This window comes from Cygnus atratus, chromosome Z (assembly GCF_013377495.2).
Source record: "Cygnus atratus isolate AKBS03 ecotype Queensland, Australia chromosome Z, CAtr_DNAZoo_HiC_assembly, whole genome shotgun sequence".
Lineage (NCBI taxonomy): Eukaryota > Metazoa > Chordata > Aves > Anseriformes > Anatidae > Cygnus > Cygnus atratus.
Window position 1 is genome coordinate 28,550,764 of NC_066396.1, and position 25,911 is coordinate 28,576,674.

Below are 25,911 nucleotides of genomic sequence, written 5' to 3' on the forward strand. Positions count from 1 at the left end.
GTATTGTACAAGCAGATGAATGAAAAAAGAATGTTAAAATCACTCAGAATACTCTTTTGGAGAACGTTAGGCCCTGCCTGCAGAAAAATGTTTGGATGGCACCAAATTCCTTTCTTTTTAAGAGGTCAAACACAATTTTGTTGTATAAAATGGTACATATAATGGTATATATACTTTGGTATATATACTTTACATTCAGTAGATACTATTCTTCCTCACAGAATACACAACAGAAATATTTTGTGATGCATTTCAGGGTGTCTTCTCTTTATTGTGTATAATGCAAAGTGCTTATCTGCATATATTCTGTAACATGCAATAAAGTGTAAAGTGCGATAAGGTTATCATCATAGACCACTTCTCTCACAGACACCTCTGCTCTCATTCATGACAAAGGTGCTACCTCATTTCCTAAGAGCACTTTATACATCTTCATCAGTCCTGGCCGAAATCTACATATCAAGGGAATCTTTCCAAAGAAGCAACATATTAGAGAGATGTTAATAAGAGACTGAAGCGCATTTGTCTGTGCACTTGTCTGAAACATGACTATTTGTGACCTATGGCACTGTGTCATAAATACACATCTTCTTAAGCATTCCTTTGTATTAACAAGTACTTTCATAGACAACATAGTACTTTCATCATTTATGTTGGAAAAGACCCCTAAGATCATCACATCCAACCGTTAACCTAGCACTACCAAATCTACCACTGAATCATGCCCCTGAGTGCCACATCTACACATCTTCTGAATACCTCCAGAGATGGTGGCTCAACCACTTCCCTGTGCAGGCTGTTCCAATGCTTCATGATCCTTTCAGTGAAGAAATTTCTTCCAATATCCAAAGCAAACCTCTCCTGGCACAACTTGAGGCCATTTCCTCTTGTCCCATTGCCTGTTTGTTGTGGTTTAACCTGACCGGCAGCTAAGCACCACACAGCTGTTTGCTCATCCTCCCCCCTCCCTCGCTGGCATGGGGGAGAGAATCAGAAAAATGAAGCCTGTGGGTTGAGATAGAGACAGTTTATTAGGACAGAAAAGAAATGAAAATAATAACGATAATAGTACTGCTAATAATAATGTGTACAAAACAAGTGATGCACAGTGCAATTGCTCACCGCCCGCTGACCGATGCCCAGCCTATCCCCAGGCAGCTGCCCCCCTACCTCGGCTAGCCACCCCTATATATTGTTCAGCATGACATCAGATGGTATGGAATACCCCTTTGGCCAGTTTGGGCCAGCTGTCCTGGGTCTGTCCCCTCCCAGCTCCTGCTGCACCCCCAGCCTGCCCGTGGGCAGGACAGAGCGAGAAGCTGAAAAGTCCTTGGCTTAGTGTAAGCACCGCTCTGCAACAATTAAAACATCAGTGTGATATCAACATTAGTTTCATCTTAAATCCAAAATATAGCACCCTACCATCTACTAGGAGGAAAATTAACTCTATCCTAGCTGAAACCAGGACACTGTTGCACAGGAGAAGAGACTGGCTCACACCTCACTACAACCTCCTTTCAGGTAGTTGTAGAGAGCAGTAGGGTCTCCCTGACTTCCTTTTTCTCCAGGCTAAACAATTCCAGCTCCCTAAGCTCTTCCTCATGAGACTTTCCTAGACCCTTCACCAGCTTTGTAGCCCTTTTTAGACATGCTCCAACACCTTGATGTCCTTCTTGCAGTGAGGGGCCCAAAACTGAACACAATATTCAAGGAGCGGCATCACCAGAGCCAAGTACAGGGAGACAATCACTTCCCTAGTCCTGCTGGGCACTCTATTTCTGACATAAGCGAGGATGCTGTTGGCCTTCTTGGCCAGCTGAGCACACTGCTGATTCACATTCAGCCAGCTATTGACCAATACCCCCAGGTCCCTTTCCACTGGGAAACTTTCTGTCCAAGTGCAGGCCCCAAGTGCAGGACCTGGCACAGCTTTGTTGAACTTTGTAGAGTTGGCCTCAGTCCATTGATCCAGCCTAACCAGAACCCTCTGTAGAGCCTTCCTAACCTCAAGCAGATCAACACTCCTGCCCAGCTTGGTGTAGTCTGCAAACTTACTGAGGGTGTACTTGATCCCCTTGTCCAAATCATTGATAAAGATATTAAAGAGAACTGGCCCCAGTACTCAGCCCTAGGGGACACCACTAGTGACTGGCCTCCAACTGGATTTAACTCCATTCACCATAACTTTTTGGGCCTGGCCACCCAGTCAGTTCTTTACCCAGCAAAGTGTACACACATCCAAGCCATAAACAGACAGATTATCCAGGAGAATGCTACGAGAAATAGTATCAAAAGCTTTACTAAAGCCTAGGTAGACAACATCCACAGCCTTTCCCTCATCCACTGAGTGTGTCACCTTGTTGTAGAATATCGGGTTTGTCAAGCAGGACCTGACATTCATAAACCCATGCTGACTGGGCCCAATCACCTGGTTGCCCTGTAGGTGTTACGTGATGGCACTCAGGATGATCTTCTCCATAACCTTCCCCAGCATAAAAGTCAGACAGGCCTGTAGCTCCCTGGGTCCTCCTTCCAGCCCTTCTTGTAGATGGGCATCACATTTGCCAGCCTCCATTCAACTGGAATCTCCTCCGACAGCCAGGACTGCTGATAAATGATGGAAAGTGACTTGGTGTGCACATATGTCAGCTTCCTCAATACCCTTGGGTGGATCCCATCTGGCCCTACAGACTTGTGTGCACCTAAGTGGTGTAGCAGGTCACTAATCATTTCCTGTTGTATTATGGGTGGTTTCATTCTGCTCCCTGTCCCTATCTTCCAGCGCAGGGGGTTTGGAGAACAACTGGTCTTACTACCAAAGTCTGAAACAAAGAAGGTATTAAATACCTCAGCCTTTTCCTCATCCTTTTGTGTTCCCCCCCACATCCAATAAACGATGGAAGTTCTCCTTAGTCCTCTTTTTGCTGCTAATGTATTTATAGAAGCATTTTTTATTGTCTTTAACAGCAGGAGACAGATTAATCTCCAGCTGGGCTTTGGCCCTTTTAACTTCCTCCCTGCATAGCCTCATGACATCTTTGTAGTCCTCCTGAGTGGTCTGCCTCTTCTTCCAAAAGTCATGAACTTTCTTTTTCTTCCTGAGTCCTAGCTAAAGCTCTCTGTTCAGACAGGCCAATCTTCTCGCCCACTGGCTGACTTTAACACATGGGGATAACTGCTCCTGCACCTTCAGGATTTCCTTCTGGAAGAGTGTCCAGCCTTTCTGGACTCCTTTGCCCTTCAGGACTGCCTCCCAAGGGACTCCGCCAACCAGCCTCCTTAACAGGCCAAAGTCTGCCCTCTGGAAGTCCAGGTTGGCATTTCTGCTAACCTCCCTCTTTACTTTTCCAAGAATCAAAAACTCTATTAACATGTGATTACTATGCCCAAGATGGCCTGCAACCTTCCACCCACAAGTCCTTCTCTTTTCACAACCAAAAGGTACAGTGGTGCACCTTCTGTAGCTGGTTCACTCACCAGCTGTGTAAGGAAGTTTGGACAATACTTTCAGAAAATATGGTTTAATTTTGGCATCGTCCTGTGTGTAGCCAGAAGTTCCACTCATCCCATCCTTATGGGTCTCTTCCAACTCAGGATACTCTTTCTATGATACTCCAGGAAACTCCTAGACTGCTTCCTCTCTGCTGTATTGCATTTCCAGCAGACATCTGGTAAGTTGAAGCCCCCCCATTTAGAACAAGGGATAGCAATTGTGAGGCTTCTCCCAGCTGCTTATAGAATATTTCACCTACCTTTTCATCCTGCTTGGGTTATCTATAACAGACTTCCTCCATGACATCTGCCTTGTTGGCCTTCCCCGATTCTTACCCATAAACGCTCAACCCTATCTTTATAATCATTAAGTTCAAGACAATCAAAACAATCCCTAACATCCAGGGCTATCTCACCACTTCTCCTTCCTAGCCTACCCCTTCCAAAGAGTGTATAGCCATCCATTGCAGCACTCCAGTTGTGCAGATCATCCCAATATGTTTCTGTGATGGCAACTATGTCATAGTTTTCCTGCTGCACAATGGCTTCAAGCTTTTCCTGTTTGTTGCCCATGCTGCATGCAATGGTACAGTTGCACTTCAGTTTGGCTAATGATCCCATCACCTTTTTGGGAGGAGAAGCACTAATTCCAATGTGATCATTCTTAGGCACTTTTGTGATTTCTAACCCATCAACATCCCGTGTGTCTTTGCTGTTGCATGGTTCTCCATCACCTACTTCCACTGGGATAGCAGACTGAAGGATCTTGCTAGCACAGTGTCCCGCATCCATTGGCACACTGTACCAGGGTCATCTTTAGTGAGCTTGGTTTTATCCCTTCCCCACTTCAAATCTAGTTTAAAGCTCTTTCTGTGAGTCTTGCAGGGACATCCTTCATCAGTGGACCAGTAGAAAAGCTGTCTTGGTAAGGAACTTGACTGGCTGCACATATGGCATGCTGGAGTTTCTACTAACAGCTTAGTGCAAATTTCTGTCCCTAATGTATTAGACAAGTTATGACAGGAAAACATGGAGCATAACTCAGCTCTAGCTGCTGTGAAGGGAAATTAAACTTTTTTTTTTTTTAATTGGTGAAGAAACACAAATACAGTAGCGAAAAGCATATAAAAAATGTATTTATATATATATATAAATAATTGCATTAAGGTATTTTGTAAACTTACAACAGCAAGAAAGCTCGCATTCTCAAATTCCATCAACTTCAGACCTGAGTTGCAATAACCTACAGGTATTTTCAAAACGTACACATTAATATTTGCTGAATAACATGATTCAACTTCCATTACAGAGAACCATGCAATACAGTTTGCTTCCTTAATGACTTTCAATTGTTGGTATCACTCTATAGTGAAGGTTCTTCCACTTCAGGAGGGGAAAAGGACCTCCACTGGCAGGACTAAATCTAGGGTCTGTATCTCATATGAAAAGTTTCACGCTGCATATTCAAATGAGCTTTTAAAAAGCTCATTCAGCTCAGTTAAATCTCTCAGCGTAACCCTTCTTCATTTAGCCTCCAAACTGAAACACGTGCCAAGTGTTATGTACTGCATGCAATCACATCGACATCAATAGGACTGTCCCGTGTGAGCTGCAGTTCTGCAAGGGCTTAAGTCTGAGGTGACACAATGACTTACACCTGCAAATCCGGCTTGTTGAAGTAGTGTAGGATGAAGGGATTCAAACTGCAACAGAAATATCATCAGATGGGAATTTCAATCTTTTAAATGTAAGTTGCTGACTTCAGATGACAGTTTTGCTTCTCAGGGCATAGGGTAGGTTTATGACTCTAACAGGCACTACCTGTTTTAGTTATTTCTAAGACTGTCACTAATCAGAAGTTGAATTTTCTTCGCTTGTTTTGTGGAAAGTTATTTTTCAGCCTTGATAAACTTTGCCAGCTTCAAGCCAGAGAGAAGCTCCGTTAAATTCTTACTTGCAAAGGAATTGAGGCAAAAACAAAACAAAACAACAGAACAACAACAACAACAAACCCAACCTTACTGCAGTTCTTAATGCAATGGTCTAAAAAACAGCACAGCAAATCTTGTTGCTAGATCCGGCCTCCAAGGATCCACATGGCAGGAATAGCAGACAATTCAGCCTTTCTCTGTGTTTAAGCTAAAAATGACTTTTTTTTAGCTTGAAACGGTATTTGGAACAGATAAAGAGTTCTTCATGTATAATTTTTGTTCCTTATTTTAATAGATAAAAAAACTACTTTCAGAACAAATAGTTCAGTGAAATAAATAAAAAATCCTTGCACTGATCATAACGATTGTTTTCACTTATTTTGACTTGCCAGTAGAGTTCCAACACATGAGCATTTTCAAAAGAGAATATTTCAGGAAGGTTAGTTTTTGTTTGTTTGTTTGTTTTTGTGGTTGCATGGGGTTTTTTTGAGGAGAATATATTCTAAAATGTAGGTGAATCCTTCAAAAATTTGAAAAAGGTTGTAGGCATTGTCTTGGCTTTATTGTAAAAACAAATGAAGTAACCTTGGAAATGCTTAGAAAATGAAAACAAGGTAGGTCTTAGGTAGAAGCAAGTCTGCTATTATAATATTTCACCCTAAGCATGAAGAGATTTCAATATTTTTCTCTGCATTAGATCTGTGCATATTGCTCTTCTGATGGATCTGCAGTCAAGTGTGCCACTGGTAAAAATCACTGCTGGAGCTGCTATGACAGACATGCCAGTGTCTTGGAAAGATTTTATTAATTTTGTGCTCTTGGCTTTGTAAGAGGCATTACAAGTGTTAAAGCAGAGTAGTCATTAAGATTACAGTTGAGACATGATTAATTATCCCCTCTCTGTCACCTCAGCTTGTCTGTCACCTTTCTCTCTGACCTGTTTCTTTTCTTCTTTCCCCAGCACTCTGTGGACCAGATTCTGATTGGTGACATCAGTGATGCTGAGATCAGAAATTGGCTCCTTGCCTCTATTTTTCCCTTGCCTTCCCTCTAATTTGCCTTTTTCTGTGCTTCTCTTCAAAGACTCTTTGCTGCAGCTCCCAGTGCTTTGCAGGTATCCTTGACTACAGCTCATATTCCCCAATCTCTGGCCAGCTGGAGCAGCTCCCTGGAATGATATAATATAGATCAAAGGCAGGTGGCCAATCAGCAAACGAGCAACTTGTTGGCACACAACAGAAGTGACTCAGCCACTGTTTGGTCCCTTCTTTTCAGTCTTAAATTTGGCCAAAAAGCAGTTGTGAATAGTGGATCTTAACAACAGTGGATTGTGATTGATGGTGAAATGTACCAATTGAAAACAAAAACTGGCTTTTACGGGACAGGATATAGTCACAGATTTACCCAATCAGCAATCTACCTCTGAGGCAAAACTAGCACAGCCTAAAACTGTAGTGGATTTGTTATGTGTTTTGGAGAAGGAACCAAAAGTGTTTTGTTTTACAAAGTTCTGTGATAGGAGAATTTTCATGGGATAGGAAAGAACATTGCAAAGTATCTTAATGAACCTTTAAAGATGTTCATTGCATAATACTACAGCTGCAGCATGAGGTTTGTATTTATAACCCATCTTGAGTATGTTCTAGGCATAAAACCATACGTACATGTGATTTGAACACGTTTATGGAGTCCTGCTTGTATCTGCAATTGAAGAAAAACCTCCTGCAAACATTTCCACCTCTGGGAAGTTACACAACAAGTTGTTACAAGGATAAGATAAGTCACTACTTATTTTCTCTGTGTATCCTGGAAAGGCTTGATTTTTGAAGAAATGTTTACTAAATGGAAGTGAATTTAAAAACAAAAGTTTTTAAACATACCTGTCGTAATTCCTGTTCAAGGTGGTTGTTTCATATAATGCCTTGTAAATACCTCTTTTCTTGCCATCAGGTAATTCATGCAATTCAAGGAGCTACGTGGGGAAATTTACCATGTAAACAAAGACTCAACACTACCACAAGTTAGATCACAGGATAAAGGATTGAACTCTGTGTGCCATCCATATCTCTGCCAGTAGCATATTCTTTCTTTCCGGTAATCGCATACAGTGCTTTCATAGTAGGGATTGCGTGTCTTGCAATAATTTGAGTGCTTGGCCAAATTACACTAGCAAAAAGTTTCAATGCTATGGCATGCTGAGCCAGAAGTCCTACAATCATGTGTCAATATGGCTCCACACGCCAGGAATAACTGAAAAGAAGGCCAGCTTTAGGGATCTGAATGGAAGTGTTGATATAGCTTACTAACTCAGTTTAGCATCCAGAGCAAATGAATGATGCTTTCTTTATCCCAAGGTACAAAAGAAATGAACAAGAAAAAATGTGTTAATATGTACTGTATAGTTCCAGCACCCTTTGGCATGAATTTGCTTGCTGTTATTTAAATTCAAAATGAAAGGATTTCCAAAGAGAGACAAACCCAGATCAAGTATGTGTGCATTCAGAAACAGAGCAGGAAAGGTTCCACCCATGACATCTCAAGTCCCATCTGCACAATTATTTTTGTTTGCTAATTTATGAAATCAGTGCTTTGATTTTCCTGAGGGTCTCTATCAAAGGCTGGTCATTAGACAGCATGACACAAAAAAAACAGTATACTTGACATTCGCTCCTGTCTGTTCGATCTGTGGCTTGTACAAGTCTTTCGCAGGGCTTGTATTAACTATTACAGTACTTTTCACAACAAAGTTTCTACTCACCAGCATCTGCTAATAGCCAGAATGGTTCTTGGGTAGAATGATTCCACAACGGAAAAGAAACAAACCACCTACACATTGGATAACACTGCCTGGAAAACGACACTTGCTTAGTGGCTGAAATTTGAGATCTCTAAAAGCTGACTTTCTGGTTCCTCAGTTCAGCTTTAACCTCTCTAGTATCGCAGAACTGCTAAAGTTCTTGTTCCTTAAATTAGTTTAGTTACCACCACTTTAAGTGTAATAGAATATAATGAAGTAGTGTAAGTGAGTCAAGGTAGCATGTTAAGAGAGTGACTTGTTTACAACCTCTCTGCAATCTGCTTTATCTCTGAGATCATCCTCTAACCAACTATGGTCACAGCTGCTTCCATATGAAATCACTTATGCAGGATGTTCCAAATACATCTATCAGATGAAGAGAGAGTAATTTCTTTCCTCCGCACTTCCACACAGCCTTGTTTTTTTTCCCCCCTCCCCCTCCCTTTCCTTCTTTCCTCTAGTTAAATTATTTAATTAATAATTATTTTTCCTTTAATTAAATTATCCTTATATCAACCCGAGTTGTTTCTTTCCTTTCCTTCTTCCCTTCCTCTTATGAGGAGGGGGAGTGAGAGAGCGGTTGTGGTGGAGTTCAGCTGCCTAGCAAGGTGAAAAGCTGCAACAGCCATGAAGAGGCAAAAGAACCGACTCAGTCAACTGGTCTTCTCACTAGCTACTAGGAATCTCCATTTCATGTTCCTTGGCCTGAATTTTCTCCCACAGATTAAACTGTTTGGTTTTGTTTGTTTTTTTGTTTTTGCATTTTCTGTCATTCTTACCGCCTGTTGTGCTTCTGCTAATACTCATTGTCTTTCCTCTGCTCTTCTCTCAAATGTACAAATCTCCATTTTTCTTTCAGGCAGACCATGCATACTAGCTAGGAACTGAGCAGTCATCTATTAGGTCTCAGGTTCATCTGTATATTTGAGGGTAGGTTTACAAAGACAATAAAAAAAAGTGTATGTGTGGAGAACAGAAATTAGATTCACAACAGGACAGAGAATGGGTGTTTACAAGGAGCAATGTTCTCTATGGGGATCCTTTATCCTTCAGAATGGCCAAACTTTTGCAGGTTTGGTGGGTGACAGAACAGGGAGGGGTGAATAGTTATGGATATATTAATAATGCTGATAATGTTGCCTTGTCTCAAAGATGCCTGACTAGATTTGGTAGAGTAAAATGGTCCCATGCTCTGTGAATGTTATTCTCTGTGGGCCTTGACTGCACAGCAGTGGAACACACTTTCTCCACTGTATTTGAGTTGCTCCTCAATAGTCCATGCGTTTTTAACAACTTTGTTCTCAAGATACCCATGGGTTGAAAAGAATTGTGCTCCTATTGACCTTATTCATGCATATGGTCTGATCAATTCCTTCCAAAGATCTTTAGCTGATGACAGATACGTGTTTGTGGGTCTGCTGTGCATCGTGAATAGCTAGAAGTCTGTCCAACCAGCTAATTAAGTGGGCAATTCCTATTATATGTTTGGGACGGTTTCAGAATCAAATATGCTGCTGGTACATATACGGTTAACAGTTGGGATCTGTCCTGTATAAGGATTTGTGCCACACCTTTGGTCTTAGGGGTTGTTAGGAAAGTCCTCTATAAAGTGACTTCAGAGGCATCGACAGTTGTGCATTATCTTTCATTTTGGATTACTCCAAATTTAGTTCCTTCCTAGGTTCTGAAATCCAGCCTGTTTGGAGTGTTGCAGGTGAAAGGGCCAACCTTTTGGCTCAGACACAGTAGACAGCAACTTAGAACAGCAGACTACCTGCTTTGCCTGCGTTAAGACGACAATAATCAGCTGCCTCAGCAGCCTCTACAACCAGAAGAGTCAGTTTTTACTTCCTACTTGCATAACCTTGGCAGCTGAGAAAGAAGTTGAGAGATGCAAGGCAGCAGCAGAAACAAATATTAACAACAAAAGTAGTGAGTCCTTTTCTTCCGGCCATGCCAGACAAAGACAGAAGAGTTGGCAAGCTTAGTCCCTTCCGAGCAGCCTGCTCTACGCAGGACAGTAGCTTGCTGTAGCACGAGGGATGCAGGAAGACGAACTGAAAGAGAGGTACCTGTAGCCACAACTTACATCAGTTATTCCTGTTGTAATAACTTCTTTTGATCACTGCCCATCAAACAGGAGAAGGTTATGATCATAAATCTGAATTTATTAATTAACAATAATGCACCACTCCCTCCCTCCTCCAATCCCCAACCCCAGCCACCTTTTTTAAAGTTTTAAGTACAAACAATATAGCTCTACTTGTTTATTGCAGTGCAGGATAACGATTGATTTGCAAGAGATTTCTAGAGATTTCCATGTCTTTTTATGCCTCTTTCAGGCTTTATGTAACTGCATCTCCAATTACACTGTCACTAGACTTCTTTATTTTCCTATTACTTCTCTTACGCGTACAGCTGTATTAGCATATTTTTTGTAAATGGTGCTACTTAGTTTCCTTGTTCTTGGGACTCTCTTAAACAACAGCCTAGTACTAGTCTCCACTTATTTTTTAAATGTGATCTTATTTCTTTTGTTAGTGTGAGGACAGTTGTCTTATCACTCTTCTACCTCAGACTACTTGTATTTACCCACTCATAAGTTTGTCTTCTTCCTTGATAATTATTCTCAGGGTCCAGAACCAGTCTTATTAGCAGAAGTTCAGAAGTTCACTAGCAAAATGCAGGTTCTCTATGCTTTTTGGAAAGCTTCTTAGTAAGTTAATCATGAAGTTTAATACAATTACACACCTGTGCTGCTTATCAGTCTATATACCACACTTTGTAGCGTATAGCGTTAAATGCCGCTAACACGCATGAACTGAAACTTAGTACACATTTCTACCGTAGCCTTACTTGTTCATCAAAAATTAGTTGCTTCCATGAGCTGCCAGATTCCAACCTTTCTCTGATTGATGATTTTTCACAGTACCAAGCCCAGTCAAGAGGCAGATGGCAAGAGAGGCAAAAGGTGCACAGCTATAGTCCTTATTGTTATCATAAGCATGTATCAGAATGGATGGTGTCAATACTGTGGCAGAGGAATGTGCGCCTGACATCCCTAGAAAAATCCATTCATCTTGTTAAATAGCAGGCAAAACAAAAGGCCAATAAATAATACAGGTAACCATTAACAAAATTGTGGGCATTACTGACAACATAATAATGACACATCTACAGTTTTATCCTCTAAAATACCAACAGGAGGCTCTCAGTAACCAAGGAGCTTAAGATCACCTAGCTCATCAACCTCCCTGAAGTGGAATCGTTCTGCTTTTGAAAGCTTCTAACCAGAGATGATGCATTTAAACGCACCCCTTTATACTGACTGAAATTAGGAAGTCCACTAGATTTAATTCTCTGAGTGACAAGCATCTTTCTAGTACAAACCAGCTGTCGCCTGATGGTCTATTTTCATTGATACTGTCATCTTCTACACTGAAAGAATTAATCCTAAGGTTTAATACCTACCTACTTTTTCCTAAGTATTATTATGTCAAGATTTCTTGGCCTCCTTTTCAATTTCTTACAGTAATAGCTTTCAAATACTTTAATGTCCTCTAAAAGTCTTCATGACCCTGAAAACTACCTCAGATAACGAATGATAAAATTTTTCCCTGATTTTTTTCTTCCCTTGGGAAAGGCCTCCCATTTCCAGTTCTTATGTTATTGCTCATAGCAGGTTGTTCCATGTACATTTTATAGAAGAAAAAAATACTCATTAAAGCCATTTGACAGAGAAGTCCTACTTATTTTTAGGTAGTGGAAGAACTGTCAGAAATTAAGAAGAGTTGCCTAACTACATCAGTTGTATAGACACTAGAGGAAGTGAAAAAAAAAATCCATTCTGTTTCTTGACAGTTTCTAATAGAATGTTTGAAAACTATATATAATCAGCCTGTTACCAGAACATAACTCCTGTGCACATTTCTCAGAAATGGGTTATTTTCAGGTGGTTCAAAATAAGCATCCAGTTCTGCTCCTTTATTCACATACACAAAAAAGCAGAAAAAAAAAAGCAGAAAAAAAAAGCATTAAAAAAATCAAATGTAACTCTATTAACGGTTTTTCATTAAAACATAGATTGGATGATTTTCTGTCTTTGAAATAAAGCACGAGGCTGGGTTTGAGATGGTTAGCATTTTTTAACTGACAGAGGCTCTTACGTCTTACAAATGAAACAGGTGGACCATAAACAATGTTTTGAATGTGATAATGTTCTCTCACATTTTACTTGAGTGTTACAGAGTGCTCGGAAAGAGATGTGGGGCTCTGACTCACAATCATTGCAGAAAGCTGCTGCAGTAGTTAAAGACATTACTAATACAGGCTGTTTTCTGCCTTCTGCCAGCCAGGACAATAGTGTCCTGGCCACTGTGATGTAAAGACTCCTCTGTAGGTTATATTTTCAATTCAACAAAAGAGCAGGGTGACTTTGTAGAATGGGCAGTAATAGTTGTTTTTTTTTCCTCTCTTAGGTCAGGCAACACTACTACCCTTTTATGCTCTTTTAAAGCAAATTCTTACCTATGAAACTTGCATGTCTACTCATTTTCCCTTTTTTGGCATACATATCCACTTCTATCCTACACCTCCTCAGCTGGGAACCTATGTAGGTCCACCCGCAGGAAGCCAAATCCCTAACCAGTCCTCAGAAAAAGCTCCTCTTCCATATCTTTGTAAGACTGATGCATCCTGTTCCACACCCCTACACATGCACAATGACCCATGTCAGAAATCACCACTTTACTGCTTTGGCTCAAAAGCAGTGTCATGTCCACACCTCAGCTATTGCAGGCTACGTTAGGCCAGTAGAGTCAAGACTCTGCCAGTAGCTCTTGTTCACAAACACTTAAGACCTGAGCAGGCCAACTCCAGGAACATGTTCTTCACTCCTGACCCTATACCAAGAGCTGGTAATGGGGCTGGTAGGAGTGGGAAAGAAAGCCAGACAATGAGGTAGTACCATATTAAAATATTTTGTATGAATCAACTAGAATTTGTGTCAGAGCTGTGGAACACAACAGAGAGCAGTATTTGTGCCTACTGGAACTTAGAAGAGCTTAGTAGTTTCTCACAGGAGGTATCTATCAAAGCTTCAAGTACAGTCTCCACTGCCAAGTCTCATTTACTTCCAGCCTTTTCTGTATTTATATGTAGTTCTTGGAATTAATAAATGTAACACTTTCCAAAGTAGGAAGACAATGTGTAGCTACAGCCATTTCGAGAACTAACTTTTTAGCTAACTGCCCTCTCAGCTGTATCACTTTATGCTTGTTGCATGAGACAAGTTGCACAGTAAGTATCACTGTCACTATCCCACCTTGACGCTTCCAAGCACATCACAATGACTTACACAAGTAAGTGACTCAGGGAGATTAAAATGTCTTGTAATAAAATAGCAGTTCACAAATTCGAGTTTAACAAGCAAACAGGTCACTGAAGGAGATGGTAAAGGATAAACAGGCTCTAATTCTCTGAGACAGCAGGCAAAGTCACACAGCAATGAATACAAAACCTATGCAAGGTAAGACAGAAGGATTTACCTGTGATCCATTGGCAACACGTGAACAGTTACCAATTCATTAAGTTTTCCTAAATCACCCCACAGATCTTTTTAATGTTGCTGACTTAACTAGAACGTATAATTTTTAAAAGATCTAACTGACTTAATAATCCCTTCTATGAATTCTTATTTATGTATGGATGTCCCTTTCTGGATCCAGCTGCTTTCATTTACGTGTGCCCTGTATGTGGTTCCACAGAGAATGATTTATTTTGTCTTTAAGACCAACTGACTATAACTAAACAGAAACAAATTATTCTCACACCCGAACCTGAGTCTGAACACTAAATTAGGAAAAGTCCGTATGTTGATAAGGCCAGTATATTCTAGCTCAAATCCAGCTCTTGTCTTTTATCACATACCTTCTTTATCAAGCAGCCATATTTCATTTTCACGCAAGTAATATATTGAGGAACAAGCATAAATATAAAATAAAAGCATCTTGAGTCCTGCTTATCTATAACTGTTGAAAATGAGCTCATAAATGAGCGTGAACAGAACAACCTTAAGCCTGTATCTTGCCCTCATTCTACAAGTAGAATGGTAGCACAGCTTGCACATCCCAGGTCTGTTTTTTTGCCTTTGGCCTGTCTAATCAATTTGTGAATAACTGAGCGTGTAGCTGTCACTGACACGGGGAAACCGTTTTCACACTACACATGACAAACACAAGGACACATGACTGTCCTTGTGTGTTGAAAATATAATTACCAAAATACTGAAGCAATTCTCTCTTAATTGCCCTCCTCAACCCTCCATCCCATTTGCTGTTTGATTTTCCTTTATTGTCATACCCATTGGGTTGATTTTTGGTAAAATGCATTGTGAGATATAAAGGCTAATGAAAAGTTCTTGGACTTGTCTCAAAGGTTCCACCCTGAGGTAGGAGGGAATCTCAGATTAACATTCTGATATTTGATGCAGAATAGACTTATATATACAAAATAGATTCTCCTACCTGGAGAGAAACTAGAAGAGTTCAATAACATCAGGCGTGAGGTAATACTCTTGCAAAACACAAACGCAAAGCTGGGCCTACCTGGTTAGGAAGCAAAACGTCAACCTGAAGAAAAAGCAAGGAGAGAAGCAAGATCAACACTAAAATTTGCTTCTCCTCTCCCTTAGAACAAGAAACAAGACCAAACTCTGGAATTTTGTGGGCTACAAAACGATTAGGAGTATCTCTGCAAGTCACTTTACCTTTCTCACACACAAATATTGTTTTGGAATGCATTCAGAAACACTCCTTAGACAAAGGACATTAATTATTCCCTTCCATTTAGACCTGAGAAGATCTCAGTTTAATATTATCTTTTGGACATCACACTCCCACAAATACACCTTGAGAGTTTAAAGTTGATGAAGATGCTTTGAAAGAGACTCTCTCTTTTAAAATATGAGGAAAGCTTGATGAACACTTGTCTCCAGGAAAAACAAACAAACAAAAAAAACAACACCAAAAAACACAAAACAAAGAAAAACTGAAACCAAACCAAACCAAACAAACAAACAAAAAAAAAAAAGGGAAAAAGGGCAAAGTACCAAGCACATTCATGGAAGTTATTTTAGAATTGGAATTATACTTTTAAATTAGAGAACAACTGCATCTTCCATATGAGAAGGAAAACTTCTAACCAAATCTAATCAATTGCTTTGTTGCCAGGATGCACCATTCTAATGGAATCTGTTACACTCGTAGTATTACATACCACAGATCAATAGATGGGTAAATAGAATATCCTTTCCTTCAGGATTCACGTGCTTCAAGAAATAAGTATAATTTCCAATGCACAACGGGTAGGACATGAGAAGGCTTTTGCAGAGAGAACACGTAAAACAGACGTTTTCCATAGTTTCTTACATCACTGATTTACCTCATCACAGTGTTTGCCTTGACTCCCTAAACAAACAAGCAACAAAACCACCAAAAAGGCTATTTCTTTTAATCTGGGGTAACTCAGACACATGAATTAACTTGATGTAAAACATCAGACATTTCCACCTTACCGCAGCAAACTCATGGAGGTCATAAGACATGTCCCCACGTGATGATGATCTCAACAAACTGAACTCATTGCAAAGCTGAATTATCTTGCCTTCATCCCATTTTCACCTTTGAACTCTTCCATTAAAGTTCAGAGCAGCATGCTTTTTCTCATTGCTTTTTGGGGTGAACACCGTCCACCAAACCAGCAGTCAACATTATCATACAATCACAAAATCATAGAATAGCTTGGGTTGGAAGGGATCTTAGCGATCATGCAGTTCCAACCCCCCTGCCATAGGCAGGGACACCACCCACTAGATCAGGTTGCCCAGGGCCCCATCCAGCCTGGCCTTGAACACCTCCAGGGATGGGGCATCCACAGCTTCTCTGGGCAACCTGTTCAGAAAAGTTACCTGTTATCAGAAAGGAAAGGTAAGGTAAGGGTAATCAGAAAGGTAATTTCCCTAAGGCAAGTCTTGAGTTTGCTAATTTCCTGGGATATGTTAAAAAAAACAAATAATACAAAGAAAAATAATCTGTTGTTTTTAATTATACAGAAACCTGAGCATGAAGCTATCCTCACAGAATATCTGAGCTCAAATTTCACTATCCCCCTAACCTCAGCAACTGGATTTTGCTGGGAACTAATTGAGGCACTAAAAACCATTCCTTTCTGCCATTTCTGCTGCAGTGGCTGTAATCTCTGGCAGAGAGAGAAATACCACCATGAACTGCTGCAGCAAGGATTCTTTTGAGGTGTTATGGTGAGGCTGCTGCAACTATCTGCAACTTTCTAATGGCAATGACCCGCCCTCGCTTTTTCTCCTTTTGCTAAGCAAGGCTAATCAGTGGAAAGCTAACTTAGCCTTTAGCATGTAGTCATTTACTGTATTTGCATATTTGCTGTTCTTGAAGTTTCTGCTATATCACGTACAAAAACCTTACTGATATATCAATTTCAGTAAATTGGTATGAAGAATAAAGAAAACAAAAAGAACCTCTTTACCCCTTTTGTTTTTATTAGCATTATTTTTCCAAAAATGTTATCTACATTGCTTCATCTCCAGGAAACAATGGATTGCAACTTATACTTGAAGACAAAGCTTAAGCTAAATCCTAAATTACTCTCGGATGAAAAGTTTTAGATGATGATATTTACTATTTAGTAGACACAGATTTGAATGTTTCCATTTCTTTGATTTTGTTCCCAAGTAAATGTGTTCTACACAAACAATGAACTGAGAATACAGCCTTCGATGCTTTATTTACAGGACACTTAGTGCTGTCCAGTGTTAGCACTAGTTGTTTTACACAGCTACCTATCAGCATTTGGGCAGTCACCTTATAAAACAAACAAGATCAGATGGTAACACCTTTGTAAAGTATATAGAAAAAAAAAGTACAGAAAAAAAGCACTGTATAGCCAGCGTTAGAACTAGGTAATTACAAATGCTGTTATGCAAGTAAAAAAGTGTAAAACAAACAAACAAAAATATATATATATATAAAATACTGTCAGTTAGCGACCACAAGGTGCATTTGGTGCTCTCAAGTCCTGGTGGCAAACTTCAGCAGAGTGACTTAAATTTAAACGCCTGTGCCTGGACGTGCTCAGCTAGCAATTTTATACCTTTTCCTTAACGCCAGACGTTGCTGCAGCAGAGTGACCCCCCCGTAAAGCGGGCACGCTACCTCCTCAGCGGCAGGCTCCCTCCACACGGCAGGACCACAAGCCGCGCGTACCGCCAGACGGATTTCTCTTTATTTTTGTCACGGTTTTTAAGGCTGGCGCTGAGGCAGAGCTCTGGCCGGCGGCTCCGGAAGCTCTGAAGCGCTTCCAGCACCTTCCCCGCCGCCGCCTCACAAGGGCCGCGGCCTCCCCTCTCCGCACGCGGGGCCCCGGCCGGGCAGTACCAACGGGCGCCGCGCCGCGCAGCCCCTCGCCTCCCCGCTGAGCGACAGGCGGCCGCAGCCAATGGGGCCGCCCCTAATGCGCGAGGGGGCGGGGACCCCGCTGCAGGCGGGCCAATGGGCGCGCCGCTTCCCGAGCGGTGGGGGAGGCGGCGGGAGGGGGCCGTGGGCGGGGCGGCGGCGAGGAAGAGGAGGGGCTGGCTGTCACCGTGCAGTCATGCTGGCCGCCTAGCCCCTCGCCCGCTCCCCCGGCACGGCACGGCGCGACACGGCGGCCAGGCACCGGGCGGCACCCGGCGCGGCGCTGCTCCCGAGCAGCAGGTAAAGGCGGCTGGCGCGGCGGCCCGCCCCGCCCCGCGCCGCTCCCCGAGGACCCGGCGCTGTGGGTAAGGCGCACGTCCCGGCAGCGCGGCCCCGCTGCCCCCCCCCCCCCCCCCCCGTTCCCCCGGCGGCCAGCCCGCCCTCCTCCCCGCTGTCTGCGCCCCCGCGGTGGGTGGGGAGAAGAAAGTTTTGATCCGGCGTTTCTGGAATAATCATCGCGCCCGGCGCCGGCGGAGGGGGAGGCAGGAGGCGGCCGGCTTGTGAGTCAGCCGCAGCGGCGGGGCGCCGGGAGGGGGGGGCCGCCAAGGCAGCAGCCGGCTCGGGGCGCCGGGACGGCGGGGGGACGGCAACAAGGAGCCGGGGGGGCCGGGGGAGCCGGGGGCGGCCTCGCCCGCTTGTCCCCGCCCCTGCCCCGCCGCGGCTGTTGTTGTGGCGGCCGTGAAGTTGGGGCTGTCCTGCCGGGGGCGGCCGCGGCGGCTGGCCGGGGCTGTGCTCCGCCGTGGCACCTCCTGGCATGGCACGGGGAAGGGGAAGCGGGGAGGGAGGGAGGTGGTGCCGGGGGGAAGCGGTGTCGCCTGTGAGGGTAGCGGCGTTACCCAGCGGAGCCGTCTCGGGAGGCCGTGATCCGGATAATCTCCCCGGCTGCCTGTCAGCATCACCGCGCGCACCGGGGAGGGGTGCGGGGGGAGCAGGGGGAGGCTGCGCCTCCTGTTGCCTCCAGCCTCTGCCTGTAGCCGTGCAGTCGCGCCTGCTGTGGAGGTGTCGCGATTTACTTCCCAAAATAGCCCGTCTACCCCCCGCCCCGTTCTCCCTGCAGAAACCGTGCCTGCCCCCCTCCCCCGCCCTGCAGCAGGCAGCGAAGCGGAGTAGCACAAAACATGCGCTTGCAATTTTGTAATCGCCTTCCAAGCGAAAAGCATTTTATTTCCGGTGTGCGCGGAAATTTTTTTTTTTTTTTTTTTTTTTACGATCAGGCCGGGAGGGAGCGAGGAGGATGCGTGTAAGGCGCTCGGATCCTCAGGTAGAGGCGGCTGGTCCGCGGGGGCCCCATGAAAAGTTCTCTGCCCTGCCAGCGGCGGGGGCCGGCCGGGGGAAGGAGGGCGTCGGAGCCCGTCCCCGGGCCTCCGCGGGGGAGAGGGAGGCGGCGGCGGAGGGTCGTGAGGCCGCCGCAGGCAGGCAGGCAGGCACACGGCAGCGTTGGGGTCGGCGTGACATGGTGGCGGAGGGACGGAGCGGCGGGGCGACGGGCCCGGCCCGGCCCTGAGGCACGCCCCGGCCGGCTGCTCGCCCGCCGCGTTCCGGGGTACGGCCGCGCCGGGAGGTGCCGAGCGGGGCTGGATGCCCGCCCTGCCGGCCGGACGGGGAGAAAACTTTCTGGAAAGGCCGGAGCGGGCGAGCGGGGCCCGGCCGGGCGCGCGGGGGCGGCGAGAGGCACCCGCCCGAGGCCTACGCGGCGCCCGGCGGGGCCGGAAGACCCGCGCGGCGCTGCCGAGGCCGCCAGTAACGGCCCGCCCGTAACGGCCGCAGCGGCCCCTCCGTGACCGTGCCCCGCGGGGAGGGAGCGGGCCCGTGGGTCGCGTCCCGTTTTGGGGCCCCCCGCCCTCCTGGATGGCCCCCCGCGGGTAGAAGGGCAGGCTGCGCGCCGCGGGGAAAGTTGCGGCTCCGGCCCCCTGCAACTTGTGCTGCGGTGGTGATTGAAGGGGTCGTGGTTTTGTTCGCCCTTCCTTCTGGAGCGCGTTGTGTGGGGTAAACAGCGCGGCCGAGCATCGGTATGGCTGCACGGGTCGCGCCGAAGTTCATTTCACTCCGTGTCTGTTGTTTGTTTCTGGCACTCCGAGCTCTGGCGAGCCCTGTTCTTTTTTAAGGTGCCTTTTTTTTATGAGTATCTTACCCAGGTAAGTAAATAATCGACTGAAGCAACGAAACCATAACGTATTTAATTCTTTTACTATTTCAAGTATTGTGCACGGTTTCTGTAAAATGTAGTAACTACGACACTGCATTGATTCATCGGTGTTCTCTTTTGTTTCGTTTTCCATTTCTTCAGCGTTACTTAATTTTACCCATGGCTCCTGTGACACAGACAAATAAACGTTGTATCAGAATTAAATTCCTTTAGTAGGGTACTAGTTACATGTTCGAGGTCTCTCCTGTGTAAGCTAGGGTTTTGTTATGCAAATGAAGGCACACTTTCTCTTTGGGAGCCTAATTGCCCTATTACTTACTGTCTTTGACTTTGTTTCTTTTGTCCCTTTGTTATTCTAAGGAAAAAATGATGTAGCAGAACGATAGGAGCGAAGGTAGTTTTTCATGCGCATGTGTCAGCAGTAGAAAGCAAAAAGATCGAGTAATGAGCATTTTAAAATAATTCCCAAGTTAGCGTGTCATACAGCACATGTGGACTTGACAGAGGTGAAGGTAAAGCTTCATTAAATACAGTATTTCTCTCATGAGTTATGTCTCAGCTTTAGGACTGGTATTTCTCTGGTGTTTCACAGAACATATGCGCCAGAAGAGCGTGTTCAAAGCAGTCTTAGATCTTTTCTTTTGTTCATTTCTGAAGTGGTCTGTGAGCATTTCTTGTGAAGTTTGAAAAACGCTTTGACCAACACCTAAGGCTTGAAGTTGACGAGACGAAAAAGTGCTCCAGGTAGCATTCTTATATTAAGTACATCTTTGACAAAGGTGTATATGAAATTAATATCTACAGATATATTTTCTCAGCTTTTGTCTGACTTTGAAGTTAAGGTTACAACGTGCACAGTAGCAACTTTAAAAAACGTCTGCACTTCTTCCACCAATTGTCATGGTCCTAATTAGTAATATTGCTGTGAACTAGTGATCCTTTTCAGAAGGTGCCTTTTTGTTCTACATATGAATGCAAACATTTTTGCAAATCATTCATTAAAATGCTTATTTTCTGTGTGCATGTGTTTCTGCTGCAGTCGAAGTTCTCTTTCTATAAAGTGTTTTCTGGACATTTTTGTCTTTTGCACTATATCATTTTTTGGGGATTTTTCATTTGTTTGATCCTCTAGTGGAGTAGTAAACACAACATTATGACATAAAGATCACTTGTAATGCAAATGGCAGCAGAGAAAAGCTTTTGTCTTATTTGCAAGATAAAGTAAGGAAGGATGATTCAGGGGAAGAAGTAAGGCCTCCTTTAAACATTGCTTCGGTAGTTCGCAAGTATAGCAGGATAAAAAGATTAAGACTGATTTTTTTTTTTTTCCTAAAACATTTAAAGTCAATTCTTGTGGTTAAATGTTTTGCTGTTTGCCTCCACTTCGTAGAGAATATTTCTCATGGACTACTGCAGGGTTTGAGCACCCAGGTGAATCATTTAGAGCTGGGACCTTTAACAAATATGTTAAGAATGTTTGTTGTTATGATTTTTTTTTTGCTTCATCTTCACTGATATTTTACCTAAAGTAACTTGTATTAAGAATTACCTTCTTCCTTATTCTTTCTTTTCTTTCCTCTCTAATTAAAGACAAGGCCTGTCAGTAATGAATTCCTTTGCCTCTGCCTACCTCTAATTGTGACTTTTGTTTTTCAGTATCTAATGTGAAGATGATGTTGAATTACTGTGATTAATACTTGTAGAAAAGGCCACTGTATGGAAACTTAATCTGTAATCAATCAGCACTGTCATGAGTCAGTTTTCTGTGCCCTAAGTACACAATAGAATCTACATATGTAGCAAACATGGGTTTGATCTTGGGCATTGACGGACTGTCAGTGGTGAATATGGCTACAGGGTTAAAAGGCAATTCCTTAAACTTCCGACTCTGTCTGCCCTCCAGCTTTCCTGAAGGCTATTGCCTTCTGCAGCAGGAGCAACAGAAGGGGTCATACATGTATGCCTTTGCATCTTCATTGAAGTCTGGTGTCGTAGCTTAACCCAACTTCTGTGAACTCTTGGTTTAGCATGACTTCTTTGTGACTGGCTGTAGTACGTTCAACCCCCAGCTCTTAGCCAGTCATTTCCTGGTGCTGATCTTAGTTTTTCAGAAGAATATAGGCTATAAGTTCAAATAATTGAGAAGTTGCTTTATGGGAAACTTAAACAACTACACAATAGGAATAGGAATTTCTACAAGAGGATGCAGACAGTCTTTGGTAGACAGCTAAACGTGAAGCTCAGGCAGCGTCCAGAGGTTTTTATCTCTGACCGAAGTATCTGGATAAGCAATTAAGTTGCAGTATTTCTGATTCTGTGGTTTGTTGTTCAGACTGTGAGTTCCCTTCCAGAAGATTTTGAAGTTACAGTGAAGTTAATGCACCTGAGTATGCAAAGGCAGAATCTCTCAGCAGTTAGTGTGCTTTACTTCTCTTATGTGAGCTGAGTAACTCTAGTTTACGGTAGTAGAAGATTCAGCTCTTCTCTGTTACTGATTTTACATTGTTACATGTACACCTACCATTTACTGATAGAAGCATTGATGAAATGACTGTGGTTAAATCCTGATAAATGTTACTCCAGTGTCCCGTGAGGTTGTAAAACACTGAGTTGTTTCTAAAGATTGTAAATTATTTGTTTTAATTATAATGAATTACTGTCATTATTTATCAGTTATTAAACTCTGAACATCTTCATTTGATTATGGTTAGCAGAGTAGGCAAACAATGAACCATTAGCAGTATCATTTCGTGTTTTGTACAGTAGGATAATAAAGATAACTCCAAGTTATTCTGTAGTGTATCTCAATTTCACAGTGAATGTTTTCTAAGCCCCTTCTGTTGGAGATATCACTCAGAAGAGGACTGTAATTATTTTTCTCTGGAGTTCTGGGGAGTGCTTTGCAGTGTGCATGTGGCTGTTGCTTGGGTCCATGTTGCCTTTTCATCAGATATAAGTGGTGCAGTTTCCTTGCTTTCAACTACCAATCCAAGGCAGGGGACCTGGTAGAAAACACCCTGGCTGAAATTCAGTTTAGGGTGACTTAGTCATGGAAGGCAGAAGTCATACTGAATGGTGAGGAGAAACAACTAGAAGAATTATAAATACTTGCTGCTCCATCTGTTCCTAGACTCAGTGTGACTGCTCTGTGCCAAAGCAGTCTATAATCTCTGGATCTCTTTGGGTGTCCAGCTGGTCTTGAATTCCTAAGTAGTGCTGGTGGTTAGTTGCCCAGTGTGGTTTTGTTTTGTATCTACCAACATTGCGTACTTTTCCTCATGTGTTGGAAATCCATGCCTTTGTTACGTTTGGGTTTGTATCAGGTTTATGTCAAAGTACATATAATGTGTTTGGATGCTGTGTTCTGAAACACTGAGCTGATGTACGACATAGCTGTATTTACAAAACCTAGGTATACCTAAAGTGACAGTGCAGAAGTATATGTGATTAGCTAATATTCCCTCACAGCATTCTCAGATTCTTTGTTATGCAGATACTTTCTGTGCTGAACAATTTGATGTAGAAATAGTTGAGCAGACGTCCCAGGTCTTCCTCTTAAGTTTTTAGTGCAGTGGCTCCTGTATTTCCATTTGGCTGAAGTTGACAATGATACATTTTTGCTTTTCTGTCTCAACTCAACCAGATTGGATGTTTGGGAAACAATTAGTATGTAATACATATGAGAATCTGGACCAACAGCCACATTGTTTGGGACAAGGAGAGGAAAATTTGTGGTCTTGGTGTTTGTTTTTTTTTTTTTTTTTCCTTTTTCATTCATTTTTTTAAAATCCTCACAATCTATTAGAAGTATTTGCTTTTTTTCATTTTTTTTTCCTTTGTAACTTTCACAGGAGCTACTCATTTAAAAAAAAAAAAAAAAAGGGGGGGTTAACTCTGGCTTTGCCAGAGTGTTGGTATCATCTTGCTTATTTCAGTAAAGGCCCCAGAATTTACACAAAGTAATACTTATGTTATCTGGATAGAGCCTGTCCACTGTTGCATCTGTTGTCTCTTTCTAGTTTTTAGCTGTTACTTTAATGAGACTTTTACAAGGGCCTAGAAGAATGAGGTATCTCGTTTTTATTGAGCTTTAATGAGAATGGGGTGCACTTTTTTTAAATACAATCTCAATCTTAGTAAATATAAACTAAGCTGTTTTTGAAATATGATAAATCATAAAAGTTTTCAGCAGTTATGCTTTGAACAGATCTTTAGTTGGGAAGGCTACATATAATGTATTCTTGTTTATGTTAGTGGCTGTTTTTTTTGTTGTTGTTTATTTGTTCGTTTTTAATTTTGTGGACTACTCTTGCCAGAGAAAACCACTTTGTCTCTTTATATCCATGGGTGTCCTTTGACAGGATTTATTATTTGCAATCAGGCGACAGTTTACAATATTTTATGTTCTCAGGATATAGATCTTATAAATTACTTTTTTATTTTTTTTGTGTATAGAATTATGTTCTTTGACATACAAAAATCTCTGAATGCAAATCCTGGGAATATTCACAATGATCTAAGATTGAGTTAGTTTATGTGCTCTTAAACATTTGAAAAAAAAAAAAAAAAGGAACTTGATCTGGAGTGAGGAGTGCAAGGTTACTCTCTGGTATTCACTGTTTTTCATAGGTTGGGCACTTGCTGGTCCATTAAAAATAATTCTAACAATTCCAAATTTGCTTACCAGAAATGTTTAATGTATATGTAAATTACATTGTAACTAGAAGGGCTAAGATTGGGGCCAGTTATTTTTTATGAGAATGGCAAGTTAAGTTTGAAATAAAGGTAAACAGAAGTGGAGATTTTGATACTCATTTTAATGTAGAGGTGTCAGTGAAGAGTTTTGTGAAATACAATATTTTGGGATAGTAGTTTTGTAGTTGATTAAGTAGTGGTTCTGTATACATTTTTCTGGATAATGGTGTTGGTGCTAGGTTTTACCGTGTTGAATAGGCTGAATTTTGCTTATAACATACAGAGGGACTCAGCCATGACAGTGTCAGTGTTAGGTTTTGCAGCGTAACAACAGATTTGTACAAAAACGCTTTGTTTTGTGGAAATGTCTGTTTTCCTCCATAAAGCTAAGGTGTAGGCCTCTTAGAAGAAGCTATGGCATGGTGTATGCAGTTGTGAACATTTGATAATGCAGTTCCTTCTGTGGTAACGTTGTGTAAATGTGAGAGACTAATTAGTGACTCTGGTGTTTTGTTGTTATCATTTGTTTTGAACAGAGAAGCTTCATATGTATCACCTTGTTTTACCTTGCAAGTAAATAGGATCCCAAGGTAGCTTATTTCAGGTGAGAGTAACTTATTTTAAATGAGTTAAGCAGCTATTGTTCTAATTACCTTGAATTAGGACAGAGTAGTAGCTAATAAAACATAACAAAAGGGAACTTACAAGCAAAAGCTATTAAGCCATTTCTAAGCTGAAAGAATGTGTAGATAATTGGGGGTAAATAAGTAAAAATGCTCTTGATGTAGTAGTATTTCATCTTCTCTGCTGTTTCTGGAAAATAAAGATTCTTGTAAAAGAAAAGAAGATGAATTCTGTAAACTTTGAATTCCCTAACTGCCAACATTAAGCACCAATCCTCTGCTCGTCTCCTCTTCTCTTTCTGTCATGTCTTGCAGATGGGCCTCCTTTCTGCTTTGTTGGGAACATCTAGGAGGGTACTTTGCTTGTCTTCAGTGCCTGTTTCTTAATTTGACTTCCTTCAGCTTGGGTGTTTGCAGTGTTACAGTGTGGGTTTATAAGAGCAGTGTCATGACAGGGTTACACCACTTACTCCTGTTAGAAAGTAATTACTGCTAACCATGGATAGCGGATAAAATCAGATGTGGAAGTTGGAACAATCTTCTGTGATAAATGCTGTTAGGAGAGAATATGGGTCAGCGAGCCTCATAATGTGCTGTCAAAATATTGCAAATTACAGTGCTTTTTAAAAAGATTAATTTTTTCACTATATTGGATTTATTATTATGATACGGGTAACCTTAT

At 42.4% G+C, this 25,911-nt stretch overlaps 1 protein-coding gene and 1 long non-coding RNA gene across 11 annotated transcripts in view; one reads left to right on the forward strand and one right to left on the reverse strand.

The window, feature by feature from the left end:
• The window catches only part of LOC118257659 (uncharacterized), a 77,473-nt gene extending 59,755 nt beyond the window's left edge, over window positions 1-17,718 (reverse strand). For 5 of the 6 annotated variants that reach the window (XR_004781663.2, XR_004781666.2, XR_004781668.2 and 2 more), the window contains exon 1: window positions 17,404-17,718. This is a non-coding gene — a long non-coding RNA (uncharacterized LOC118257659). Of the gene's footprint in view, window positions 1-14,744; window positions 14,850-17,403 lie in introns of all 6 variants that reach the window. The other variant, XR_004781664.2, reaches the window with a different exon arrangement.
• A 112-nt stretch (window positions 17,719-17,830) lies between these two features.
• The window catches only part of SMARCA2 (SWI/SNF related, matrix associated, actin dependent regulator of chromatin, subfamily a, member 2), a 124,659-nt gene continuing 116,578 nt past the window's right edge, over window positions 17,831-25,911 (forward strand). The window contains exon 1 of one of the 5 annotated variants that reach the window (XM_035565860.1): window positions 17,831-18,005. The gene's annotated coding sequence lies outside the window, so the exon portion shown is untranslated. Of the gene's footprint in view, window positions 18,266-18,871; window positions 19,027-19,461; window positions 19,901-25,911 lie in introns of those variants that run through there. The other 4 variants (XM_035565859.1, XM_050716493.1, XM_035565861.1 and 1 more) reach the window with 4 other exon arrangements.